We start from the raw sequence: 23,909 nt of genomic DNA, 5'->3' as shown, positions 1-23,909 counted from the left end.
GAATAATAACACAAAGCCTCTGTTGCCATTTCATGCTAAAAAGGTGTTTAAGTCCAGAGGAGCTTTAAACACCCAAGAAACACCCCCTCGAAACCTAGTAACTAAAAAGAAAAAGAAAAAAGGGGAAAACACTTTTTTCCATTATTTATAGTCTCCAGAAGGAGAAGGTTAGAAGGCAACCAAAGAAGGCAATCAAAGAAGGGTCTGCAGAATGGGAGTAATATGCATGCTCTGTCTAGCTCCAGTGAATAGTCGAGCCGTGGCATTCTGGAACAGCTGGAGTTCAAAGGCTGATTTTGAGGGGAGACCAACGTACAGTGCATTACAGTAGTCTAGTCTCAATGTTACTATGGCATGGATCCAGATGGACCAGGTCATTTGTTTCAAGGTATGGGGCCATCTTACTGGCTAGGCTGTGTTGGAAGAAAGCCTTTTTTTTTACAGGAGTATTAACTGGCTTTTCCAGTAATAAAGCTGGATTCAGTATGACCCCAAGGCTTTTAACTGAGTCAGCAAGTGTCAGTTGAACTTCATCGAAAGTGGGGAGAACAATGTCCTTCAAGGCCTCTGCCTTCCCAACCAGATCAGAGTGTTTCCACAATTATTTATCAGCAAAAATATTGGCAAAAGTATCGCAGCTAATTGCTTGTTACTGGGAAATTAGAGGCACAGATTTAGGAAGCAGCAAATGCTGAGCTACCCAGAACAATTGGGATGAACATGAACTCATTGTCTTATCATAGGGTTTTCAAGGTAAAGGTTGGTCAGAAGTGGTTTACCAGTGCCTTTTTGTGCACAGTGCTAACCAGGGTTAGCTGTAGTGGCACTGCCGTTGTCTACGAAAGATCCCCCACCAGTGTCACCTTCCACTACTGCTGCTGCCCAGTAGCTAACCTTCAAGGATTCCTCTGCCCCCATCAACTTTGGAACTGCCTGTTCTCTTCTGCGGATGTGGCCATTGATTCCTTAAGGAGGTGGATACATCTTCGCCTGGTGTCTCAGCTGAGACCATCCGTCTTGAGTGACCCTGCTAGGAGTTTAGCCTCTTGATAGAGTCTAGACCCCTTACGGTATTGCTCTCAGCTTCCCTGACACACAGAAACCCCCCTCACCACGTTAAGGTGTGAATCCAAAAGGGGGAACATGAACTAGCTGATGCTATAATAGTAGAGAAGTAGCCTTCCTTTGCAGGTGTCGCCATCACTTCATGGGTCTTACAATGAACTCTATAGCAAAAGTCTTTTGGAACTTTTCCCCTTGAAAGAGTATCTCAGGAACTGACATACATTTTAAAGATGGGGGAAGTATACTTTACATGGACTGGTCATAAGAAGTTATTCTTATGGACTACAGCTGTTTTTCTTATTCTAAGCTCTCAATTAATCAGCAAGTGTTCTTCTGAGGACTTTGTAAATTGAATATATATGCCCACTACCCAAGTATTTCTTTGCCAAACTGACTGCAAGGAATTAACAGGATGCAGTTTATTAGGTTATCCTAACCAAGTCTACTCAGAATCCTACTCAAGTGTGCTCAGCAGAGTTTACTCCCAGGACAGTGTCCTTAGGATAGTACTGCAAGCCACCATTGTTATTAAGTGTCTTACTTTGCAGCCACAGCACAGATTCTCATATGTGTTGTTAGTAAGATGGAAGGTGTGAACTGGCACAGGGATTTGGCACTTCAGATCTAAGAAGGAGCTGTCATATCAGCTGTTTTGCCCTGCGTGTGCTTTTTCAATCTTCTGATTCTAATAATATTTGGATGGCCTCAAAATCTGTTACGGCCTACACCAGGGGTTAACAAACTTTCTTCTTTCAGAAGAGATGGCATTGGGAGAGAGGTATAACCCGCACCCCAAAGCCATTTTCTAGGCATAAATCACATTTCTTCATATGCTGCTATTTGCCCCATGGGAAAGAATATACAGATGCATGTATGTTTTTCTCCATTGGACAAAAAACAGCTTGGGCAGGTGTGATTTACACTGGGCAAATGGCATGGGAAATAGTTAATTCCTCATAGTGCTGCAGGTAAAACTTAGATCCTGGTATTCAAAGCATTGGGTTGGGGAGGACAGGGAGCAGGTTCTTCTCTTCCCATGTCCGTTGGCTTGCAATCTGGTTGTTGCTTCAGCTGCCAGGGTTGCCAGCCTCCAGGTGTGGCCTGGAGTTCTCCTGGAATTACAACTGATTTCTGGGCTCAAGAGATCACTTCCCCAGAAGAAAACAATAGCTTCAGAGAGTGGATTCTCTGGCAGCACATCTCTGCTGGGTTTCTTCTCCTCTCCAAACTCCACCTCCAAATCTCTATGACTTTTCCAACCCAGAGTTGGAAGAGGAGGAGGATAGGAGGGGATTTCTTCTCTAGCAGAGACAGGACAGCCCAGCCTAGTCCATATGGAAACATGGGGTTATTGCTGCTTGACTTCATACTGAGGGAGGGGGCGTGGCTCAGTGGTAGAGCATCTGCTTTGCATGCAGAAGGTCCCAGGTTCAATCCCTGGCATCTCCAGGTAAAGGGACTAGGCAAGTAGGTGATGTGAAAGACCTCTACCTGAGGCCCACTGTTGGTCTGAGTCAACAATACTGATTTTGATAGACCAAGGGTCTTATTCAGTATAAGGCAGCTTCATGTGTTCATGAGGTGAGTACTTTGAGCCACCAAAGCTTGTAGTGGGAATACAAGATGCCTGCGTTTCAACTGTCTTTCTCATTCTAGTTCTAGTGGGTCCACTCTGTTTCTGTGGGCTTGACCATCCCACTTCTGGAACTGAGAACTCTCCCAAGAATACATCCCACATTCCCAAGTAGCCGTGAGCTTCAGAAGAGGATGCCTAATGGTTTGCAAGCTGCCTTTCAGAATGCTTGCCTGCCATCTTCTCATTGTTTCCATAGAATCCCAGACTTCACTCGATCACAGTCTGAAAAATACTGCTCTGTGGTTAAACAAATAAACAATAGTGAAAGCAAAGGCACACTGTTGCTATGTGCTCAAGTGAATGCTTTTATTCACGTTTTGAAATGTGACATCTTCTGATCCGGTTGTCACGGTGGCCAGAATCCCTTTCCTAGCCCTTAACCAGTATATGGTTTTGGAATGGAAATAGGGCTCAGCTGACTCAATTCTCATATAATGGCCACAAGAGACATAGCATGGCTTTGAAGAGTCAGTATAACAGTCTGATTGTTACCCATTAATACCATTCTTTTGTCTTGAACAATAGTTGCAAGGAGATAAGAACAAAGGCAGAGAAAAGACACTGTAATTTATACTTTTTAAAAGAAAAAAAGTTCAAAATAGGATCTGATGGATAGAAAGAGATACATTACAAAAATGGAAATACAGTTTTTGCATAAAGCAAGTATGTGAAACAAAATTATGTTCCTGGCATTCACTGTCGTAACCCTAGTTGCTTCTACTACCCCCCCCCAAATGTCTTAATATAAAATAAATAATAATTTGCACGAACAGTATAGGTGAAGAAGTTGAAAAGGAGAGAGGAAGAGAACAAGCAGCCCCCAAGGGACATACTAGTGACGGGCTGGCCAAATCAGAGTTTGAGCCGCCCTCGGCTGCCTTTCAGTATATAGGCAGCCCCATCCTCTGCATTGCTGTGGTTTTGCCCTCAATCAGAGCTGGAAAGCAGGCAAAAATCAGCTCAGGAGAAGCAAACCAGAGTGCAGTCCACATTATGGTGCAGGAGACCCTCCTGCCCCTAACCTGGCCAGCCAGTACTCCCTGCTGTATGTGACCCTTGCAGCATCCATGCTGTGGCAGCCGTGAACGTCTTTATTGTGGCAGTTGTGAACTTATTTATTGTGGCATAAGCTTTGTATGTGTATGATGAACAAGCCTGTTGCCTGTGAAAGCTCACCTGTGTATATGTCACAAAACACCCATCTTCCTTTCTTGAAGTAGATCTTCAAGGTTGCAATGCAATAGTTACAGAAATACCACCACAACGACAGTGATCCGTGAGTACCACGTGTGCAACTGGGACTCTCCAATGGGCGGACTCCACTTCCCCCTCCTTTTTCTCTTCTCATGTGTACATAACCAGTCTTCACTTCCTGATTTTCTGTGTAACTATAGTTTCTCATGACTTCTAGAATGAGTGAACTACAGCTAACAGAAAGCAAAATTTCTCTTATAAACGTGATTTAAAATTGTGATTTAAAATGGGTTTGCAAACTATGGTAAGGAGATAAACCTGGATAGAACTAAAAAAAAGATTGCCTGTTCTGGTTCTCCTCCCCCCATTTTGCAAAATATTATTATGGCAAACCAGGACAAAAGGGGGAACCTGTAAGTAAGAAGGGGGAAGAATGTATGAGCCCATGAGATGTTCCTGAATGCTAAGCAGGGTGTGGCCAATCGGCTACCACGACATCTGAATGAGCCACTGCTGCTCTCACAATTCATGGCAATGAACAGCTATGTGTGATTCCCAGAGTAATTCACAACTACCTCCCCCACACAGCCCCAGTGACCCAGAAGATGGCCAAGATGCCCTCCCTCTGATGATCTGCCTAAGGTCATAGAATCATCATTGCTGACTGATGGCCATCTAGCCTCTGCTTAAGAACCTCCAGGGAAGGAGAGCTTACCACCTCCCGAGGAAGTCAGTTCCACTGGGGAACCGATCTGTTAGAAAATTCTTCCTAATGTTTTCGGCCAGAGTGTGCCTGTAGCTTATGCGAGTCCAAAAATATACACCAGATTTTTCCGCAGCTCCTCATAGCGAATATAGCCGCCCACATATCTCAGCTGTCTCTCATTAAATAGGGATGCCCTGAGCTGCAAGCACACAGATGTTCCAATCCCCCACAAGTAGGATGCTGCTCCCTTTTGTGTTGCCAATACATCCAAGAGAAATGACACACAATAAAATATGAGTTTTGCTGAGAAACCATGAAGCAAATCAGCTCATAAAAAAATAAGATCCACAGTATTCTACCTTTTCCTCTACAGCATTTAGAAGTCCATCATTACCTTAGTTCTCAGAGTTGGGGCTTCTGCCCATTGTCTCTTGACATACGGGCAAGATGGAGTCAGTGCAGAAAGATGATACAGAGGCCCCAGGGTCACCCACCATTTTGAAGTAGTAGAACAACAGCTGGGAGCTCCTTTAAACTGCACCACCCCCACCGACTAGCAGAGGAAGCATACAGGCCATCACATTAACCCTTTCCACACTAAAACCATGGAAAGTAGCTCCCTGCTGTCAATTCCCAAAAAACTCACACAAATTCCCTCTGAAGCATCCCTTCTCTGCCATAGTCTCATAGTACGATTGCAGCACAGACTCTATGGCTGCCCTGTCCCCAAACATATCTACTTATCTTAAAGGAAAAGGCAATCGTATACAGAGAAACTGCCGTGCTTATTTTCCCTTGCCGCCCCCCACCCCAAGTCCATTGTCTCTGTTCCATAAGTCCCACTATGGTGTTTGCGCAAATCAGTTTGCTGCCGAACCTGAACAGCAAGCTATTAAGATAGCTGAGGCTGTACTGGCTTGTCTTTTCCCCTCAGCAGTGAATGAAAGGAGCCTACTGTATTGCTGGGTCTTTAAGAGGACATAGATGAGGACGGAGAGAGGCATCTGTGGCCAGGATGACTCAGAGCCAAAGGCAAGAGCCCACTGAAAGCAAGAGCAGTTTTATAGAAGCAGCAGCAGAAATACCAAGATTAAGCCATGATAGCATCTTTGCACGTAATGCAAAAACCACAGGTAGTCTAAATGCGGTTCATAAACCAGCAACGTATCTCAGCATGAGATACCTGAACTAACCAGAGTTAGTTTTGCGTTCCATGTTTTGAAAATCAATACGCTTCGGCTAGCTTAATTAAACCAAGGCTTAATATTACACCTGAAATGACCCACTGTATACTTTGACAATATTAAAGTCCTGCGAAGGTCTGAGGACTTGTGCTTTGAGCCTTCTTTCACAGCTACTGTATACTTTCATGTTAACGTTCAGCTACTAGTTCTCCACTCCACCCCTTCACGCCCCTCTGTATATAAGCCATCTGTAGATAGTGTTTCAGAGCAGGTTTCTGAGAGTGCAGTTATTACATGGGGCAGCAGCCAAATAGGATGGAGAGATCCTTGCCTGTCCTTGAATAACCCCTTTATCACGCAAATCTTTCATCTAGACATGATCGAGCCTCAGAAACCTGCTGGATTTTGCTGTATGCCACTTATGGAAGGACATTCAGCCCCCAAATGAAGGCTAGGGTCATTAAAATTCTAACTGAAAAAGTTGGCTTGTGATAGTCTGTTAAAAGCAAGTTCTTATTCTTGAACAGGGAAGTTGAATAAGAGTTTCTTGCTGCCAAAACATTAGCAATATCTGTAAGATGCAACTCTTCACCTATAAATTGAACAAGAGATATATTTACAATTGCATAAGCTTCAAATGTATCAGGCAGACAAATGCAAAAGCCCAAATTACTAATTAAATGGGAACATGTGTGTGAAACTAGTTTCTTATTAAGACAGTTGGATGTTTAAGGCATGGTAAATTGAGTGAGCCACTGAGAATCTGTGAGCCCTGACCCTGTGTAGGAAGCCAATACATAGCACCACAGATAGGGAAGATGGTTACCATGGTAACTTCATTAGTTTAGGGGCATAAACCAACTATTTTAAGCAACTGCATGGCATTAAGGAACAAGCTTAGCAAATGGGCGGCAAATGGGTTACAAAAATAAGGATGAGCTGTTGTGACTTGTTTTCTGATTTGTACAATGTAAATGTGGGCTGGCTGAGAAACCATTTCTTCAGTACTGTTGTCTTCTGGGTACCACAACAGCAACAGTCTACACAGTGGATCATGAATATCAGGCTAGGGAAAGAGCAACCAGGAAATATTTGGCTCACAGCCAGCCAACATTGTACTTCTCCAATATGCGTATGTGTAAAGTACTGTCAAATAGCAGCCGACTTATGGCAACATCTGTTAATCCCTTGCTTTGAAAACCCTACTAACAGATATTGTTTGCCATTGCCTTCCTCTCCATAACAACCCTGGTATTTCTTGGAGCTCCCCCTTCCAAGTACTTCTCCAATACAGGTGCCCAAATTAACAAGTCTCTGGAATAACTCTCCTCTATTAAGCAGAAATGTCAGTGTAGCTGTGAAGCAAAGCTGGGGGACTCAAGGCAAGTCATGTTGTCGCAGGTTTACTGTGCAATTAAAAACCCTATTCTGAGTTCCTCAAAAGTAGGACAGGATACAATGACAACCTAAAAGTGTTCCCTTACACTCTAACCTACCAGGAAACCAAATAAATGAAAGCATAACTTCCCAAAGACCTCCAAGTGGTTTTGGCACAAGCCAACAATACAGCAAATTCTTACTATAGCCATCCACGAGTGAAGTCCAGACACACATGAAACAGCTGCTGATGTAGTGCTGGGGTATGACCTCCATTTGGCCAGATTTTCCCAGAATTTGGACATGCTACTTGGTGCCTACTTGACTCATTAACTGGCCAAGATTCGCTGCTTTAGTTTGCTCTTAAAAGCAAGAGGCTAACAGCCCAATCCTAATGGAGGGGTACTTACAAAGGGTTCAGGAATGGCGTAGCTGCGTTGCCTCCTGGGCAGCTTGCAGTGGTGCAAAAGCCACAATAAAATAAAATTCCCCCAAGCCCCCCCAAATAAAATCCCACTATGGAGGAGTTTCACGGGGCTACACCTGCCTTTTTGCTAACATAACTTGGCGCCTGCAAAAAGGGGTGTTCCCGGGCTGAAAGGGCTTCGGGAGCTGACCAACATTAGCTCTGCCCACAGGGACTTCCCCTTTGACACTGGCACGAGCCCCTGTGCCAGGAAAATGCTGCTGGTGAGGCTGCACTGGCGCCCGAGGCTTGCACTGCCACCTGGCTCCCCATAGCTGGCATAAGTGCCCCCAAGCTGACATTAGTGTGACTTTAGCCAGCGCAAGAGGCACTAATGCCAGCATGGAGGTTACACCGGCTTCTGTCCCTCTTCTCCCCTCACTTTAGGATCGTGCTGTAAGTTTTCTAGATCTGGAAACGTAAGGTAAAATGTGAAAGCAGTTCTCTGCCTAATTTGTGCAGTGGAAACATGCCCATTCTGCCTTTCCTTTTCCTAGTCAACAAGGTAAGTCATGGCTGTGTTTGACAGGTACGGGAAGCCCAAGAGAGTGCTTTGCTTCTCCTGTTGCCACGAACAGCTTCTTCTGAGCTTACAGCAGCAATTTGTAGCACCCTCTGTGATTTCGGCTTCTTCTAAAGCTTTAATTGGCTTCTAGATTTTTTTCATGGCTTCATGCAATCCAAGGAACTAGATCAGATTGCTATAAGGATATGTTTTTGGCCAAAGCGATGTAAAAATCATAAGGATGGGAGTTTGACTCCCTAGTTTTGCCAGTGTGTGGGGGGAAGATACCTATGCATCACGGAAAATTCTGACGCGTCTGTGTAGATCCTGCTAGATTTTGAGGGGTTTTACCTTGACACAAGGAACAGAATACAAGGAAGAGCAGACCTTTTAAAAATTTTAAAATAAGGACCATTTGTGTTAGTTAGTGTCAGGATCCTCAGGGTTGGTTAACGTAATCAGGCCTTAGGTGCTTGCTTCCCAACTAAAATAACTCATTTCTCTTCAGATCTAAACAAACGGTATTCTTTAATACTGAACACCAACTTGATAACAATAGAAAAATGCAGAACTGGATACAAGAGAATCATCTTTCTTCTTATTCTACATTAATTCCAATTTACAATCTTCTGAGGCCTTTTCTGCCAGCGTTCTCATAGGGAGGGGAATCTTCTCTTCCCATGACTTCAATGTAGCAGCTCCCTTTGAGGACTCCCTTGAGATTGGCTGTAATCAGGCTGCTGGGGCCTGGCTCTCTCCACAGCTATTCAGCCCTCCCTGGTCTACAGCTTCCTCCCCTTTCGGGCTCCATCCACCTCCTAAGGGAATCCTTTGCTGTAGGTATCTGGACTTCAGCTCTGTCCCTGTTTTCTGAAGTCCTTCAGAGCTCTTCCTCAGTTTCCCTGGCTGACTAAGCTAGTTCTACTGATAGGTTGAAGGGGGATTGAAATGTCTACCTTTTGATTGGCTCCTATCGAAGGTTGCTAAAGGGGCCAATAAGATTGTTACGTTCTCCTTGCTGTCTGATTGGTTCCTCTTACCAGGCTAAAGACAAATATGGCATCTCTGTTTTCCTTCCTTTTTCTCTATTTGGTTAGCTTTACAAACCCTGAATTTGCATGATTGCTCAACTTTCTAATATGCATAAAGAGATGAAATTCATTCTAATCCATATACTTTTGTGTTTACAATCATATATATACACATATATGTTTAGTAATTTAAGTTTTTGTTGTTACTTTTAACAACAGAGCCAGAAATACAAAGTCTGACTAAAAGAATTAAGAGTAAGACTGGCAAAAAAAAAAAAAAAAAGTAGGTGGTTTTTCCACAGTTTAGGCAGAGAAACTCTTAGATATAATATCAGAGGGGAGGTATTTGAGTTGTTTAAGACAATAAGATTTACTTCTGAGTAAATTCAGATGAGATTTTAAGGCTGTGGTCCTTCTGAAAGCAAGCCTCCTGAAAACAAATAAAACCCTACTGAAATCAACACAATTTGCATAGAACAGCACCCTAAATCTTACTGTAGCTGATAACTGGTCTTCCCATCTGCATTTACCAAGGTTAATGCTACACGCTAGACTTGTGTATGTTTAGTTTTTAACTGTCAGCTGTTCAAGACATGTGGGGGGGAATCAAAACAGATTTGAGTAGTTGCAGAGCCATGTACCACTTAGCAACAAAACTAGAGGGCCTAGGGTCTTGCTCCATCTATCTCTCTCCCAAGTGAGCTTTGCTGTGGTCTCCAAAGAGAACCTGAGCAAATCCTGGCAAGAGTAAAGAGTCAGGTTAGAAGGGAACGTTTCTCTATTATCCTTCTTCAACTCTTTGGTGTAGATAAGAGGAGGAGATGCAAAGAAATTGGCAGATAACACAAAAATTAATGTGATTACTGTACATAATTAGCAGCTTCTTTGCATAATATGCAAATTGAGCAACCCAGAGTTAGGGAACTGGAATAGGGCAAGCCTATGCCTCTCTATGTTCTTTTCTTTTCTTCAAAATTGTGAGAGATTGGAAATAAATCCTCGCTGGAACAGATACTTTTTAATGTCCTGCTGCAAACAATCTGCCTCAGATATATTAATTTTTGTGGCCAGCATGGGGTATAAAAGACTAACTGCACAGAACCTAAAGGACAAAATTAAACTAACAGATTTCTTTTAATGAACAGAACTACTCAGAAACATGTTTTTTAATGCATTTCTCAAGAATCATCAGCATATATTCTGTAAGAATTTACTTGGAGAATATTTTGGAAAAGCTGTCTTTCTTCATGGGGGAAACAAAAATTCACTGATCTGTCCACCTTTTATTTTTTTAAAAGCGGAGGGAGGAGAACAATAAAAGAATTCCCAGGGCCAAGATGGGTTTGCTGTGAAGCAACACAGGGGACTCTCTTGATAATCTTCACTGAAGTACCCGCACATCTTTTGCAAAGGGGGGAGACCCAATTATACCACCACTGGCACAATGCAGAACAAAATGACAGAGATGGAACACCTAAGCAAAACATTAGCTGGGTTCTCCTTGACAGGCTGCCATAAGAACTGCTAACTGTAGGTAACAACATTCTAGGAAACCTAAGAGCTGATCTATAAGACACTTTAACAAATATCTTACAAAAGCAAGCCGACTCCTTTCTCTTTCCCCACTCTTATTCCACCAGTAGGTGATCAGATTCAGTTCATTTATTAGCCATCCAATAAAGAATTCCCTGTGATTGTGGTGGCACACAAACTTCTGTAGTTCTCCTCCCACTGAAGACAAAATGGTTCAAAGCCAAAAGCTGCTTATCCATCCCTTTTGGTTTCCTTCCAGTTCTGACACTGGTGTTGGTCCCTTCATGGGGAAGCACTGGATATTATATTAAAAGCAACCAACTCAGTCCCTCAAGGCTGCCATTTTCCCCACCATGCCACTGGAGATGCTAAAACAATTACCTTTTTAAAAAGCCCTCTAGTGGTATAGCAGAAAAGACCCATGTAAACTGCCAATAACTGCCTACTCACCCATCTACAGCCCATCATGACCTTGGAGCCAGATACCTGCAGGACCACTTCTCCTACTATGTTCCACTGCATGAGTTCTGCTCATCTAAGCAGGGCCTTTGGTGGGTGCCACCCTACATATGGGTAAGGTCAGCAATGGCCCACATGAATGACTTCTCTGTGGTGGATTCCACCTTGTGGAACAACCTGTCTGAGGAGGTCAGAAGGCCCTCATGCTTTCATCCTATCAAAGAATATGCAAAACCGAAATGTTCAGGAGGGCATTTTCATAAAGGGATTAGAACTGTAGCATAACACAGAAATGACCTTTGCCAAATGTATACCAATATTAACTGTGATTAAACCTAACCCTGGTAGGATCCTAACCCACAACTCGAAGCCCATCGCATTATCAAGAGCTGTATGGTGATCGTCACAGGCTTAGCATTAACCATGTGCAATGCACCACTGCACACATAAACAAAGGCACAGTGCACTACAAAGCTTTCTGTAGTATTGTGGCTCAAAAACAAAACAAGATGTGTGGTTCCTCAGGAAGAGGTGCCTGTATTCAGTCCTACCACAAATAAGAGGTGGTTTTGAGGTCTGCGGTGGGGTTTGGATACAGAGTGTGGAAATAGACAAAGAAATACTAAAGTTGCACACACTTCTTGGTTTCCAGAGTTTGATTCTGGGAAGCCCAACAATCTCTGCTTGATCTACCTGCTGGGTGGGGCTAACATCTTATCAGCAAAAAAAGTGGGCACAATAGGATGGATGAGACCAGCCATGATTGGTTGTTCAAGGATACCACTGTAGCTTATTGGAGCATAACGGTGACATAGACAGACATCAGACAGGGGAGGAAGTTCAGGATCCTGTAGCCTGCTCTAGAAACCATAGTATGGGATGGTAACTATCCTATCTGTAGTGGCCTAGCCCCCCTCCCCCACACACACACACACACAGCTGCAAGAAAGGAATTTCCCTCTTACGGCCCCAGCTGTTTTGAGTCATGGTTGAATGTTGACTAGCACATACTGAATCAACTGCTATGGGGGTGGGGGGACCAGCAAGAGGGTGTTCTGCCATTTTTTCCTACAGGCAAAATAAAAGCTTCTCTCTCTAGATGCCCTTGTTAAGGGCTATTCTGTTGCCAGAAATCCTGGCAAGGCCATATAAATAACTTCCTGCCAGGCCACATGAGATTCTCACATAATTAATAAACACGAAGAACTACGAACAGGCCACCTGTATTCACAAGCATCAAGGCAAGCACACTACCTACGTTCCCTTGCCAAAACCGTCAACCTATCAAGCACCAAACCATCCATCAACTACCAGGCCCTGCAGAGGAACCTTCCCAAGGCAGATTGTTTATTTATGTAATTGCATTATTTATAGTCTCCCTTTCTCACAGGGACTGAAGGTGGATTACACATAGTGAGGCAGTACAATCACAAAAATGGGACATCCAATAACCAATGCATTAGAGCTGAAGCATAGCATAAGTACTCACATGACACATTAAGCGGTACAGAAATTACACTAATAGGATCCTAATTACAATAAGCTAAACACAGCAGTATAGACCACTGACCCTGTCATTTATCCAACCAAGTTTGTAAAACCATTTTGTGCAGTGCAACCCTTTTACCTGTTCAGAAGCGCCCTCTTGAATAGTTCAGTTTTGCATAGTTTGTGGAAGGCCAGGAGACTGGGACCTTTCCTGACCTCCTCAGGCAGGCCATTCCACAAGGCAGGAGCCACAATGAAGAAAGCACACATATGGGCAGTTGTTGATTTTGCCCATTTGGAGGCTGCTACCTGCAGAAGCCCCTACTGATCTGAGCAAAGTTGCCGTGTTGTGTTGGAGCATAGGGAGAGAAGTATTATTTGCAAGACTACTTCTCTCCCTATGCTTCAACACAACACAGGGATTTGTATGTGATAGCCAGGGATTTGTATGTGATAGCCAATACTTTAAACTGAGCCCAGTAACAGATGGGCAGCCAATGTAGCATTTGCAGAATGGGAACAATATGCATGACCCATCTAGCTCCAATTAATAGCTGAGCTGCGGCATTCTGGACCAGTTGGTGTTTCCGAGTTGATTTTGAGTGGAGACCAATGTACAATGCTTTATAGTAGTCTAGTCCCAATTGTCACTGTGGTGTGGAGCCAGGTGGCCAGGTCAGCAAATTAAGGTACAGGGCCATCCTACAGGCTAGGCTGAGTTGGAAGAAAGCCTTTTTTGCAGCTGCATTAACTTGCTTCCCCAGTAATAAAGGTGGCCAAAACAAGGCCAGGAGCCGACTGAGGTACAGATCATGAATTGTTAATATCGAAAATCAAGATAAAGCTTAAGAAAAACACCAAAACATTCATAGCACCAAAACACAATCTAAGCAATATTCCGGAAGAGTTTAAAGACCATGTAAGTGACAGATTACTGAGTTCAAGTGAATGTAAACCTGAAGAACTATGGGTGGATACTAGAGATATTATCAAGGAAGAATGTGCAAAGACTATTCCTGTAGCCAAAAGAAAAGAAAAACCTCGATGGATGTCTGAGGAAACTCTTAAAATTGCCAGAGGTAGACGAGAAGCAAAAGTAGGTGACAGAAATAGAATCAAAAGTCTAAGTGCAACGTTCCAGTGACTCACACGTAGAGACAAAGAGACCTATTATAATAACCAGTGTAAAGAAATAGAAAAGAACAACAAAAAAGGAAGAACAAGAGATCTGTTCCACAAGATCCAAGAAATCAAAGGGAAATTTAAAGCACGTTAGGCATGCTGAAAGATCAGTGTGGAAATACATTAACTGAACAGGACAAAATAAAGAAAAGGTGGGTACAATACACTGAAGAACTATACAGAAGAGATGAAAGGATAACAGATTCTTTCCAAGAAGAATCTTTTGAAGAAGAACCTACAGTTTTAGAAAGTGAAGTGAAAGCTGCATTGAGAGCAATCGGGAGAAACAAATCACCAGGAGCAGATGGGATATCAATAGAGCTGTTCCAAGCCACAGAAACGGAGTCCATCAAAATCTTGTCAAGAATATGCCAACAGATATGGAAAACAAAACAATGGCCCACAGACTGGAAACGATCCATTTACATTCCAATTCCCAAGAAAGGAGACATCAAAGATTGCAGCAATTATCGCACCATCGCATTAATTTCTCACGCAAGTAAAGTGAAGCTCAAAACAGCAAAGGCTGTTACCATATATGGAACAAGAAATGCCTGATGTTCAAGGTAGTTTCAGAAAAGGAAGAGACACTAGAGATCATATTGCAAATATATGCTGGTTACTGGAGCATACGAGAGAATTTCAGAAGAAAATCAGCTTGTGTTTCATAGATTACAGCAAAGCTTTTGACTGTGTGGATCATGAAAAGCTATGGCTGGTTTTAAAGGAAATGGGTGTGCCACTACATCTGATCGTTTTGATGCGCAACCTGTACTCTGGACAAGAGGCCACAGTTAGAACAGAATATGGAGAAACGGAATGGTTTCCAATTGGCAAAAGTGTCAGACAAGGATGTATTTTATCTCCCTATCTCTTCAATCTGTATGCAGAACATATAATTAGGAAAGCTGTATTAGATTTAGATGAAGGTGGAGTGAAAATTGGAGGGGAAAACATTAATAATTTGAGATATGCTGATGACACTACATTATTGGCAGAAAATAGTGAAGATTTGAAACGACTACTGCTGAAAGTAAAAAGAGAAAGTGCCAAAGCAGGACTACATCTGAACATCAAAAAACAAAAGTAATGACTACAGGAGAATTACACAACTCTAAGGTTGACAATGATGAAATTGAAATTGTTGAAGACTTTCTATTCCTTGGCTCCACCATCAACCAAAAGGGAGACTGCAGCCAAGAAATCAGAAGGAGATTGAGACTGGGAAGGGCAGCGATGAAGTAGCTAGAAAAGATTTTGAAGTGTAAGGATGTGTCACTGGCCACCAAGACTAGATTAATTCATGCCATCGTATTTCCTATTACTATGTATGGGTGTGAAAGCTGGACAGTGAAGAAAGCTGATAGGAAGAAAATAGATTCCTTTGAAATGTGGTGTGGAGGAGAGTGTTACGGATTCCGTGGACTGCCAAAAAAACAAATCAGTGGGTTATAGATCAAATCAAGCCTGAACTGACCCTAGAAGCTAAAATGACTAAACTGAGGCTTTCGTATTTTGGTCACGTCATAAGACGACAAGAGTCACTGGAAAAGACAGTCATGCTAGGAAAAGTTGAGGGCAGCAGGAAAAGAGGAAGACCCAACAAGAGATGGATTGACTCAATAAAGGAAGCCACAGCCTTCAATTTGCAAGATCTGAGCAAGGCTGTCAAAGATAGGACATTTTGGAGGACTTTCATTCATAGGGTCGCCATGAGTCGGAAGAGACTTGACGGCACTTAACACACACAATAAAGGTGGATACAGTCCGACCCCAAGGCTTTTAAACTGAGTCAGCAAGTGTCAGCTGAACTCATAAGAACCTAAGAAAAGCCCTGCTGGATCAGACCAAGACCCATCAAGTACAGCAGTCAGTTCACACCGTGGCCAACCAGATGCCTCTAGGAAGCCCCCAAACAAGATGACTGCAGCAGCACCATCCTGCCTGTGTTCTATAGCACCTAAGATAATAGGGATGCTCCTCTGATTCTGGACTCCATCAAAAGTGGGGAGAACAATGTCCTTCAAGACCTCTTCCTTCTCAAGCATTGTTACCTCTGTCTTTCCAGGGTTCAGTTTCAATTCTTTCACTTTTAGCTAGTTAACCACTGTGGCCAGTGACATAATGTATAAGGGCTAAATCTCTCCAAGGGTGTGACTGGCAGAAAACATTCTAATCAGTCTGTTTTTTTGGGGGGGGGGAGGGGGAAATGGAAGAGTTAAAGTGGGGGAGGGGAGGCCAAGGAAATTGTTTGTTTCTGTGTCTGAGCAGCCAGGTTACATAACGCTCAGAATTTCAGCTTTCCCTGTGGGGGCCCAAGGAAGCATCTGCAATGCAAAAACACCCTGGCTAGAATTACAAGCAGCAATGTATCAGTTCCTGTGCAGCAGCTAATCAACCCATTTGCTTTCTAGCCTATGACAGTGGGAAGCTTATCTCATGCAGAGTCACGGACCGGCTCAAAAAGCAGCCTAATTGAATTTCAGGGCCAAGAGCGTTGCACGACACGTGAAGCGTCTCTAGCCAAGCACCGTGCCAGACACTTGCAGGCCTTACATAATCAGAGGCTGTTGTTGGCGGCAAGTGCCGTACTCTCAGCCGCCTCATCGACTTGGCAGCCGGTGTCTCCTCCAATCATGCCCTGCTGCTTCAATCTGCACACACAGCCTTCACATGGCCCGTCACATGTCTGGGAGGGGGGGAGAGGACTATTGCTCCACCAACCAAAAAAACCCATAACCCACTCACTAGGCAAAAGGAGATTACAGAAGGCTAAAACATGGTGTGTGTGTGTGTTGGGAGGGGGCAATCCTGCCCTTACTCAGCTGAACACTCCAGGGAAAAGCAGGCAACCTGGCCTCCTGAAGAAGGCCTTGGATCTATTTTCTAATTGCTGGCCATGTGGGATTCAGAGGGCCTGAGGAGAGCAAACTAGTCATCATGGCAAACTCAGGATCCAAGCGTGCAGCCATAAATACAATTTATTGGTGTGCCTGCCACATAGGGTTTCCAGCTCTAGGTTGGGAAATTCTTGGAGATTTTAGGGTGGAACTTGGGGAGGGTGCGGTTTGGGGAGGGGAGAGCTCAGTGGGCTATAATGCCATAGAGTCTACCTTCCACAGCAGCCATTTTCTCTAGGGGAACTGATCTCTATAACCTGGAGACCAGTTGTAATTCCAGGAGATCTCCAGCCACTGCCTGGAGGCTGGCAACTCTACTGCCACACTAGGTGTACAAAGTTCTCCTCCCTGTTTATTCTCACGGTTGGGCATTGAAAGGTTGGGCAGTCTGAACAAGAGTGACTGGCCCGAGGTCAGCCAGCGAACTTATTAACAAAGTGGGAACTGGAAAATGGGTCTCCCCAGTTCTAGCCAGATTCCTAACTACCACCCTACACTGGCTTTCTGCATAGCACAGATTTGGTTGCAAAACCCATCATTTCCTGTCTCAATGTTATGAACCTATCTGGCTCCTAATGCTCACCTGTATTGTGAAGTGAACATCATTCCCCTAAAGAGCTCTAGATTAGCTCATAATGTAAACAGAGATTTGAAGAATCCTATTGTGGGCTCGTGTGACAGACACTAATTGCAGCTCATACATAGGTATACACACAACCTAAAGTGTGGTTTTCAAGGCTCCACAGTGATGGCCACGGACACCACAGAGCAGGGCGGGCGGGCGAGAAAAGTTCTGCAATCCCTTAGCTGGCCTAGCCATGCTCCAGGAAGTTCCTCAGCCAACGCTGTGAGCAAAATATTTGTATGTATACCCTCTTTGTCCCCTACTCTTTAACGTGATGGCAAGTAAAAAACATAACTCACAAAAGCCTCAGTGTAATGTGCATTTCTCACTATTTTAGGAAGATTTTTTGTTTGCTCGTCATAAAGAAATAATAGGGGTTAAGATGGGACAACAGGGAATCTATACAAAGACTTGTCAAAAAGCAGTGGCAACAGGATCGAGAACTGCATAGCAACTCCCCCGCCCCTTTTATTTTTATGAAGCATCTCTGGGCCTCAACCATAACTCTGTGGAACTTTAAACAAATGTTTTGGGAGATTTCTGTGTAGTTCTCTCAGAGCTGCCAGCAATTAGCGACCTTCATAGCGATTAAAACTACTTACATGATCAGCATGTGTGCAGACTCTCCGTTTACCCTGTGAGCCAACTTAGGACTTGTTAAAAAAGAAGCTTTAAAAAACATTCAGAAGTGGTGCTCAAAATTGGCAAATACATCTTGTCAACATTGGAAAACAGACTCATCAGGCCTGATCTCTGACTTGGGAAGCTCTGAATGCCTCCACCCCCCTGTGGTGTGAAATGCAAGATGAGGGACGGGACACTTGCTGGAGAAAAGGGCAGCACACAGGGTTGCCAATTCCAGGTTGGGAAATTCCTGGGAAGGGCAGGGTTTTGGGAGGAGACGGACCTCAGTAGGGTACAGTGTTATAAGTTTACCCTCCAAAGCAGCCATTTTGTCCAGGGGAACTGATCTGTGTAGTCTGGAAATAAGTTGTAATTCCAGGAGAACTTCAGGCCCCACCCAGAAATTGGCAACCCTAGGCAGTGAGCATGAAGCACACATTTGCAAACAGGGTTTTTCTTTGGGGAGCTTCAGGGATCAAGTGGATTCAGACTCTAACCGGTGTTGAGGTAAGGGAGACGCAGCCACAGCTTACTTTAAAAAGAGATAGAGCTGGCAATTTTGAGGACAGAATAAACTCAGAGAGCATTGCTCCAACACCAGCAAAGAATGTGAAAGGAGGTGAGAAGTTGAACCTGGCCTGGGTACAAACTGTGGCACAGTATCAGCAAGGAGCTCCTTTGCCCCAGGAACTTCCATGAGAGTTAATCTTGAATCATTAGCACAGAACCTCAGAATCTCCATGGCTTGTCAGGAGTTGCCCAGCAGCAGCAGTTGAGGGAGGCAGGATCCAGCAGCCCATGCTCTTAGAAGGCTTTCTTTTGTACCAACTTAATCTTGAACACAGAGTGGGCCTTTAAACTTTGCTGAGCATCTCTTTCCCAGATTCTCTTTGGACTTTTCCACATGGGGACTTTTTTTCCTGAGTGGAAGCAGGAACAAAGCCCCGATCAACTTGCTCTGAATTTCTCTGCCAGTGGAACTGAGCCCTCTGGAGCGGATCCTGTCAGCGGAGAGCCTTGTTTATCAGCAGCCCAGCTGGCTGGGGCCATTTTCTCTTCCGTTCCAAGCCGAGAACAGAGCAGCACACCCCATTCAAGTTAAAGATTCATTACAAAAATGACATGAAGCCTCAATGGAGCCCTGATTGTGAATGCATTTGGCTCTCCGTTCTCTGCATCTGCTCTTCCAAACTTGGAGGGGAAGAGCAGCCCAGTTTCCCTCTCCCTTGCTCACTTTGCAGCAAAGCAGCCAGCTGATGCAAAAAAGGCCCACTTCTTTTTAAATCGTGCCAACTTCAGAGATCTGGAGTGCAGAATCCAAAGGAAATGTTTATGGCAACGAACCTCCAAAATTGTGCCGGTGTGTTGAAATCTCAAAGTGGAGTACTGTAGTTGGCTTGAACCGTAAGTATCTAAACATGGCCCACTGCTTGTCCTACAGGCGCAGATCAGCACCTTTCTGAAGAGACGCCAGAGGCCGATGGTCACAAAACCCAAAGCTCTCAGGAGATTGCCTCTCTCTTCCACAAACTGGAAAACCTCACAACTCCCCAGCTCACAGAAGGCAGCAGGTAAAGTCAGCCATTTCGCCACCCTGCTGCTCGCACAAGTGTCTGCTTGCAGAAGCAATGCTTTTGCACATGGCAGATTTTCATCAGAGCTGCCTCTCGAGCACAGCAATGCTTGGGCCCCTACACTCCGCCCCAAAAGCACTGGCACTACCATCATTTCTAGAGAAAGGACGAAAACGCAATACCCAAAACTAAAAGAAAAGAGGCAAGCCAATACTAAGCTAGAAACTGTTAACCTACTTGCAACTTCCCCTCAGAATCTTTACTGAGATGGCAGGAGTTTTATTCACTTAGCATATTTTTAAGGAAAGAATTTGTGAGCTGCCTCTCAACTGACTTTTCCTAAGTGGTTCAAAAATAGATAATATACACACAAAACAACCAATTAAAATCAGTTAAACCCAACAGCAACCAACAAGAAACTGGCTGATGGAATTAAATACCATGGATGAAACCTGAATGCCCCTGTGAGGGGACAAACTGTTAGTGCACCTAAGCTGAGAATCTGTTCCTTCAGCAGCACGCAACCTAAATCCCAGATACAGCAACTCCTTCCTCCCTAGTGATTTCTATTACTGCTGAATATTGAGTCTTCTCTCCCAAATTGGGTAGAATATAATTTACCTGGAAGGCACAGACACACAGGATTCATCTATGTCGCATTCTCACTTATCTTTATTCCCCAACAGCTATATCCTTGGTGGGGATATTTATTCATTTATATTATTGGTATCTTGTCTTTTGCTTATTTTCGAGTACTCAAGATACTTCAGTGGTTAAAAGTACACTGAAATAAAATATTAACCTGATGGGAGAAATAAGAAAGAACTGGCAAGCCATTCCAGGAATCAGGGCCTATACCATGGGTGCCAAAAGGCCCAAGTCTGTGCATCAGTGAATCTCACTTCCGCCAGTCAAGGGGCACGGGGTAAGACCCCATCCACAAATGTCAAATATTCATGAATTGCTGGGAATTACTGTAAGAATTAGAAGAAAGCAGGATCTCCAGCATCACTTTCCAATTATTTTCCTTCTCTACAAGATAAATATCAAAATTACATTTCAGCAATCTTCCAACAGAAGTGCATCCTAGGAACGAGAGGATGCACTTGCAATGATAACATGAGAAATGGCTTTATAAGCCTTATGTGGTGGTTTATATGGAGACCTCAAGCCTGAAAGGTTTGGAGATTCCCCCCCCCCCAAAAATGTAGCGTTTAGTATCTTTCCCCTGATGCCTGAATATATGTGCACAGCAGGCATGGAAACGTGGTTTCTGGGAAGAAAAACATTAGGTCTCATACAACCACTGTGCTGTTTTCATCTGCCTTTCCCCAACCCATGACAGAAAAATCAGAATGAAACCAGTAGGGGTTAGAGGACAAGGATGTAAACCATTGTTACTTTTGAAATATCATCAACAGCTGCTTCTTAAAATTAGTATCTACTAAGCTGTAATTTTTTTTATTAATTAATGCCATTGATGTATATAGGATGTCCAAAACCTACACCACAGTAGATAATGCTTCCTACCCTGAGGAGCCTGCAACAGAAATTTCAGTGGGGGGAGCACACAAAGGGAGGGATGAGAACAGAGGAAAAACAAGGTCATGATTCCCAAAGGATGGCCATGAGCAACTTTAGCTACATGAGAGCAGGCTCCATTCCATTAGAGTAACATGCACGTGTTGCGTGTGTGTGCGTGTGTGGTGGGAGGGGGGGTTCTTGGGTCTGAAAAAACTCTCCTACACATACGATTATTGCCATCACGACTTGCAATCAGGAGATTCAAAACCTGGATGGGATCATGAGGTGGTCTAGGAGTGGTCTAGGCATGGGGGAAGAGTTAAAACAAAATAGCTTTTTGCTACATGGGGGTGGGGGTGGGGGAGAAGGAGAAGAGCCTGCATGTTCCGGCAGGTCAGGGCATCTAATCATGAGATCACAGGTGTAGCATCAATAGCACACAGCAATGTCTAAGCAGAGCCAAGTTTACAGCACACACCACCAATTACAGCCAGGCCCACAAGACACCCCATCAAGACACTTGTCTTTCACTGCAGAGCCCTTCTGCAGTAGGCAAATCAGGTGGCCACTGGGGGAATTCAGACTTTAGCGTTTCTTTGTTTTTCAGCCACAATACAATGGAAGGTTTTTTGGTGCAACACCAAGTTAAGCTCACACGCAGCACCATGAGTCGGGCAGGGGTACATTGCAGCCTTTTCCAGCTCCTCCAAGGATGAAGCCCAGTAAAAATCATGTCTATACACCTGAATTTTATCAAACTTTAATAAATCTGGAAACCGACTCAAAAGCAAAATTAAAACAGAATTGGCCAGTATGGGTCCCCACCCCCTCCCCAGTTGGCTCATGATCCTACCCTACATACAGAAAGTTTACTCACATGAAACTTCACTCTTATTGTTTTATGATTTCCAGATGTGCATAACTGTTTGCCAGATGAGGCCCCAGGCAGTTCACACTGGCGTTAAGCTATTAAGCAATTACATTTAAATAAGTTTGCATATTAGCAAAACCTCAGAGAAGCTGGGCTTTTTGAGATATTAAAGGCCATGTGAGAGAAATTACCATTTACAAATCAAAACTATCGCAAGGAAGGTTTGTTACAAGGAAAAGTCACCATTAATATTTTACAGCTCTTGCAAAGAGCGGGACGGAGTAGTTAGAAGTTGAACTGGGAACACAGAGATCTGAGTCCCCAGGCCACAAACCTCATTAGGTGACCTCTAACCAGCCACTTTCACTGAACCTAACCTATCTCACAAGGTTATTGTGAGAAAAAAAGTGGAATGAACCCAGCCATGTATGCTGCCATAAGCTCATTATAGTAAAAGTGGGGTCAAAGTGGGAGGAATGAACAAATGATACACAGCCTCTTCTGATGCTCTGCTGGTGACTGGGAACTAAAAGTCTAGGGCAGAGCCAGGACCACTGAGAACACCCAAAAGGCAGGAATCATCAAGTGAAAATTATCTGGGATGTATGAACCCCAGGTGGAAGGAGATAATGAAACTAAAGTCTAATTTAACAGATCTATTTACAATAGGGCAACATGGATCCACAATTTATATGAATGTGTACTATGAAGTTTACAGGATGATACATAATATACAGGATAATATGACAAGATCCTGGGTACAAAACTCATTTTGATATCCTTCTGATATCTTCATGAGGACCATGTCTATAATCATACAGAAGAAAATAATAACCTCTTAATAATCCAGGCAAGTGTAACAAAAGTGACAAAAGTCATAATAATACCAGACTGAAGAGATGTTATCCTCATAGTAATATGGAATGTCCATTGCAATTTACATGAAAACCCCTGTCCTTCCAAGTGTTCCAGGCAGCCAACATCATAACAAAAGGACTTTACCTGGTGCACCGACTCGTATGGGCGTAACCTTCTTCACAATAGCACACACGACTAGGTCCTTGTCTTCACAAATTATCAGAGGGATCACAGTCTCACAGAGAGTGTAGTGGCATGTCCTTTGGGAGTGGGCCTTCCTAACAGGGACCCAGTTTGCTCCACTCTCATAGCAGGAAGATCCAAACCCAGGGTCATAAGAACATAAGAAAGGCCCTATTAGATCAGACCAAGGCCCATCAAGTCCAGCAGTCTGTTCACACAGTGGCCAACCAGGTGCCTCTAGGAAGCCACAAACAAGATGACTGCAGCAGCAGCATCCTGCCTGTGTTCCACAGCACCTAATAGGCATGCTCCGCTGATAATAGAGAGAATAGATATGGGAAAATGGCGCCACCACACAAGTGCAATTTCTCACCTCCAGTCAGCTTCATTAAACAACTTGCTCCACCCTGCTTTGTGTTGAGTGGCTACAGGCCCATCTTGTCCTATATAACTTCCCTCTCCCCCACCAAAAAAAAAACTTAGGTTAGATCCTATAAGCCTGTTCAGCCAGTGGTGGAGCCTTCTGCCAATGGAACACCCCCTTCCTACCAGAGCAAGACTTGCTTGCAGAGAAGGAAGGCAGTACAGATTCACAGGATCAAATATGTTGCATCCACTCGGAATGCCAGTTCAGTATTGCACCCTCTCTGTTTCCCAGCCCCTCCTTTTCCTGCTCCAGCCTAGATCCTATGGATGGATCTCTTGGAATTGTTAATCTAGCCTGATGAGGGTTCAGCTAGATTTGGCAGGATTTGCCAGCAGATCATCATCCAATCTAAGATTGGCCTTCTCTTCTAGAAACCCATTCCTTTAAAGCAGTAGCAGACAGAGACCTAGCTCACGCCCTACAGAGATGACCAGAAGCTCCAAATTTAGATTTCACCCAAGGGGAGCCCTTATATAAATGGTGAGTACCTTATAGAA

At 43.9% G+C, this 23,909-nt stretch overlaps 1 protein-coding gene and 1 non-coding gene across 2 annotated transcripts in view; one reads left to right on the top strand and one right to left on the bottom strand.

Annotated features, from left to right (window-relative positions):
• The window catches only part of ITPR2 (inositol 1,4,5-trisphosphate receptor type 2), a 237,638-nt gene that overhangs the window by 84,007 nt on the left and 129,722 nt on the right, over positions 1-23,909 (bottom strand). The gene's annotated exons all lie outside the window — the stretch shown is intronic.
• Positions 2,443-2,514, top strand: TRNAA-UGC (transfer RNA alanine (anticodon UGC)). The gene has a single exon. It is a non-coding gene; the product is annotated as a tRNA-Ala (tRNA).

The sequence above is a fragment of the Euleptes europaea genome, chromosome 3 (genome assembly GCF_029931775.1).
Source record: "Euleptes europaea isolate rEulEur1 chromosome 3, rEulEur1.hap1, whole genome shotgun sequence".
Lineage (NCBI taxonomy): Eukaryota > Metazoa > Chordata > Lepidosauria > Squamata > Sphaerodactylidae > Euleptes > Euleptes europaea.
The sequence above is the reverse complement of the archived record's forward strand: the minus strand, read 5'-3'. Positions and strand labels throughout refer to the sequence as shown.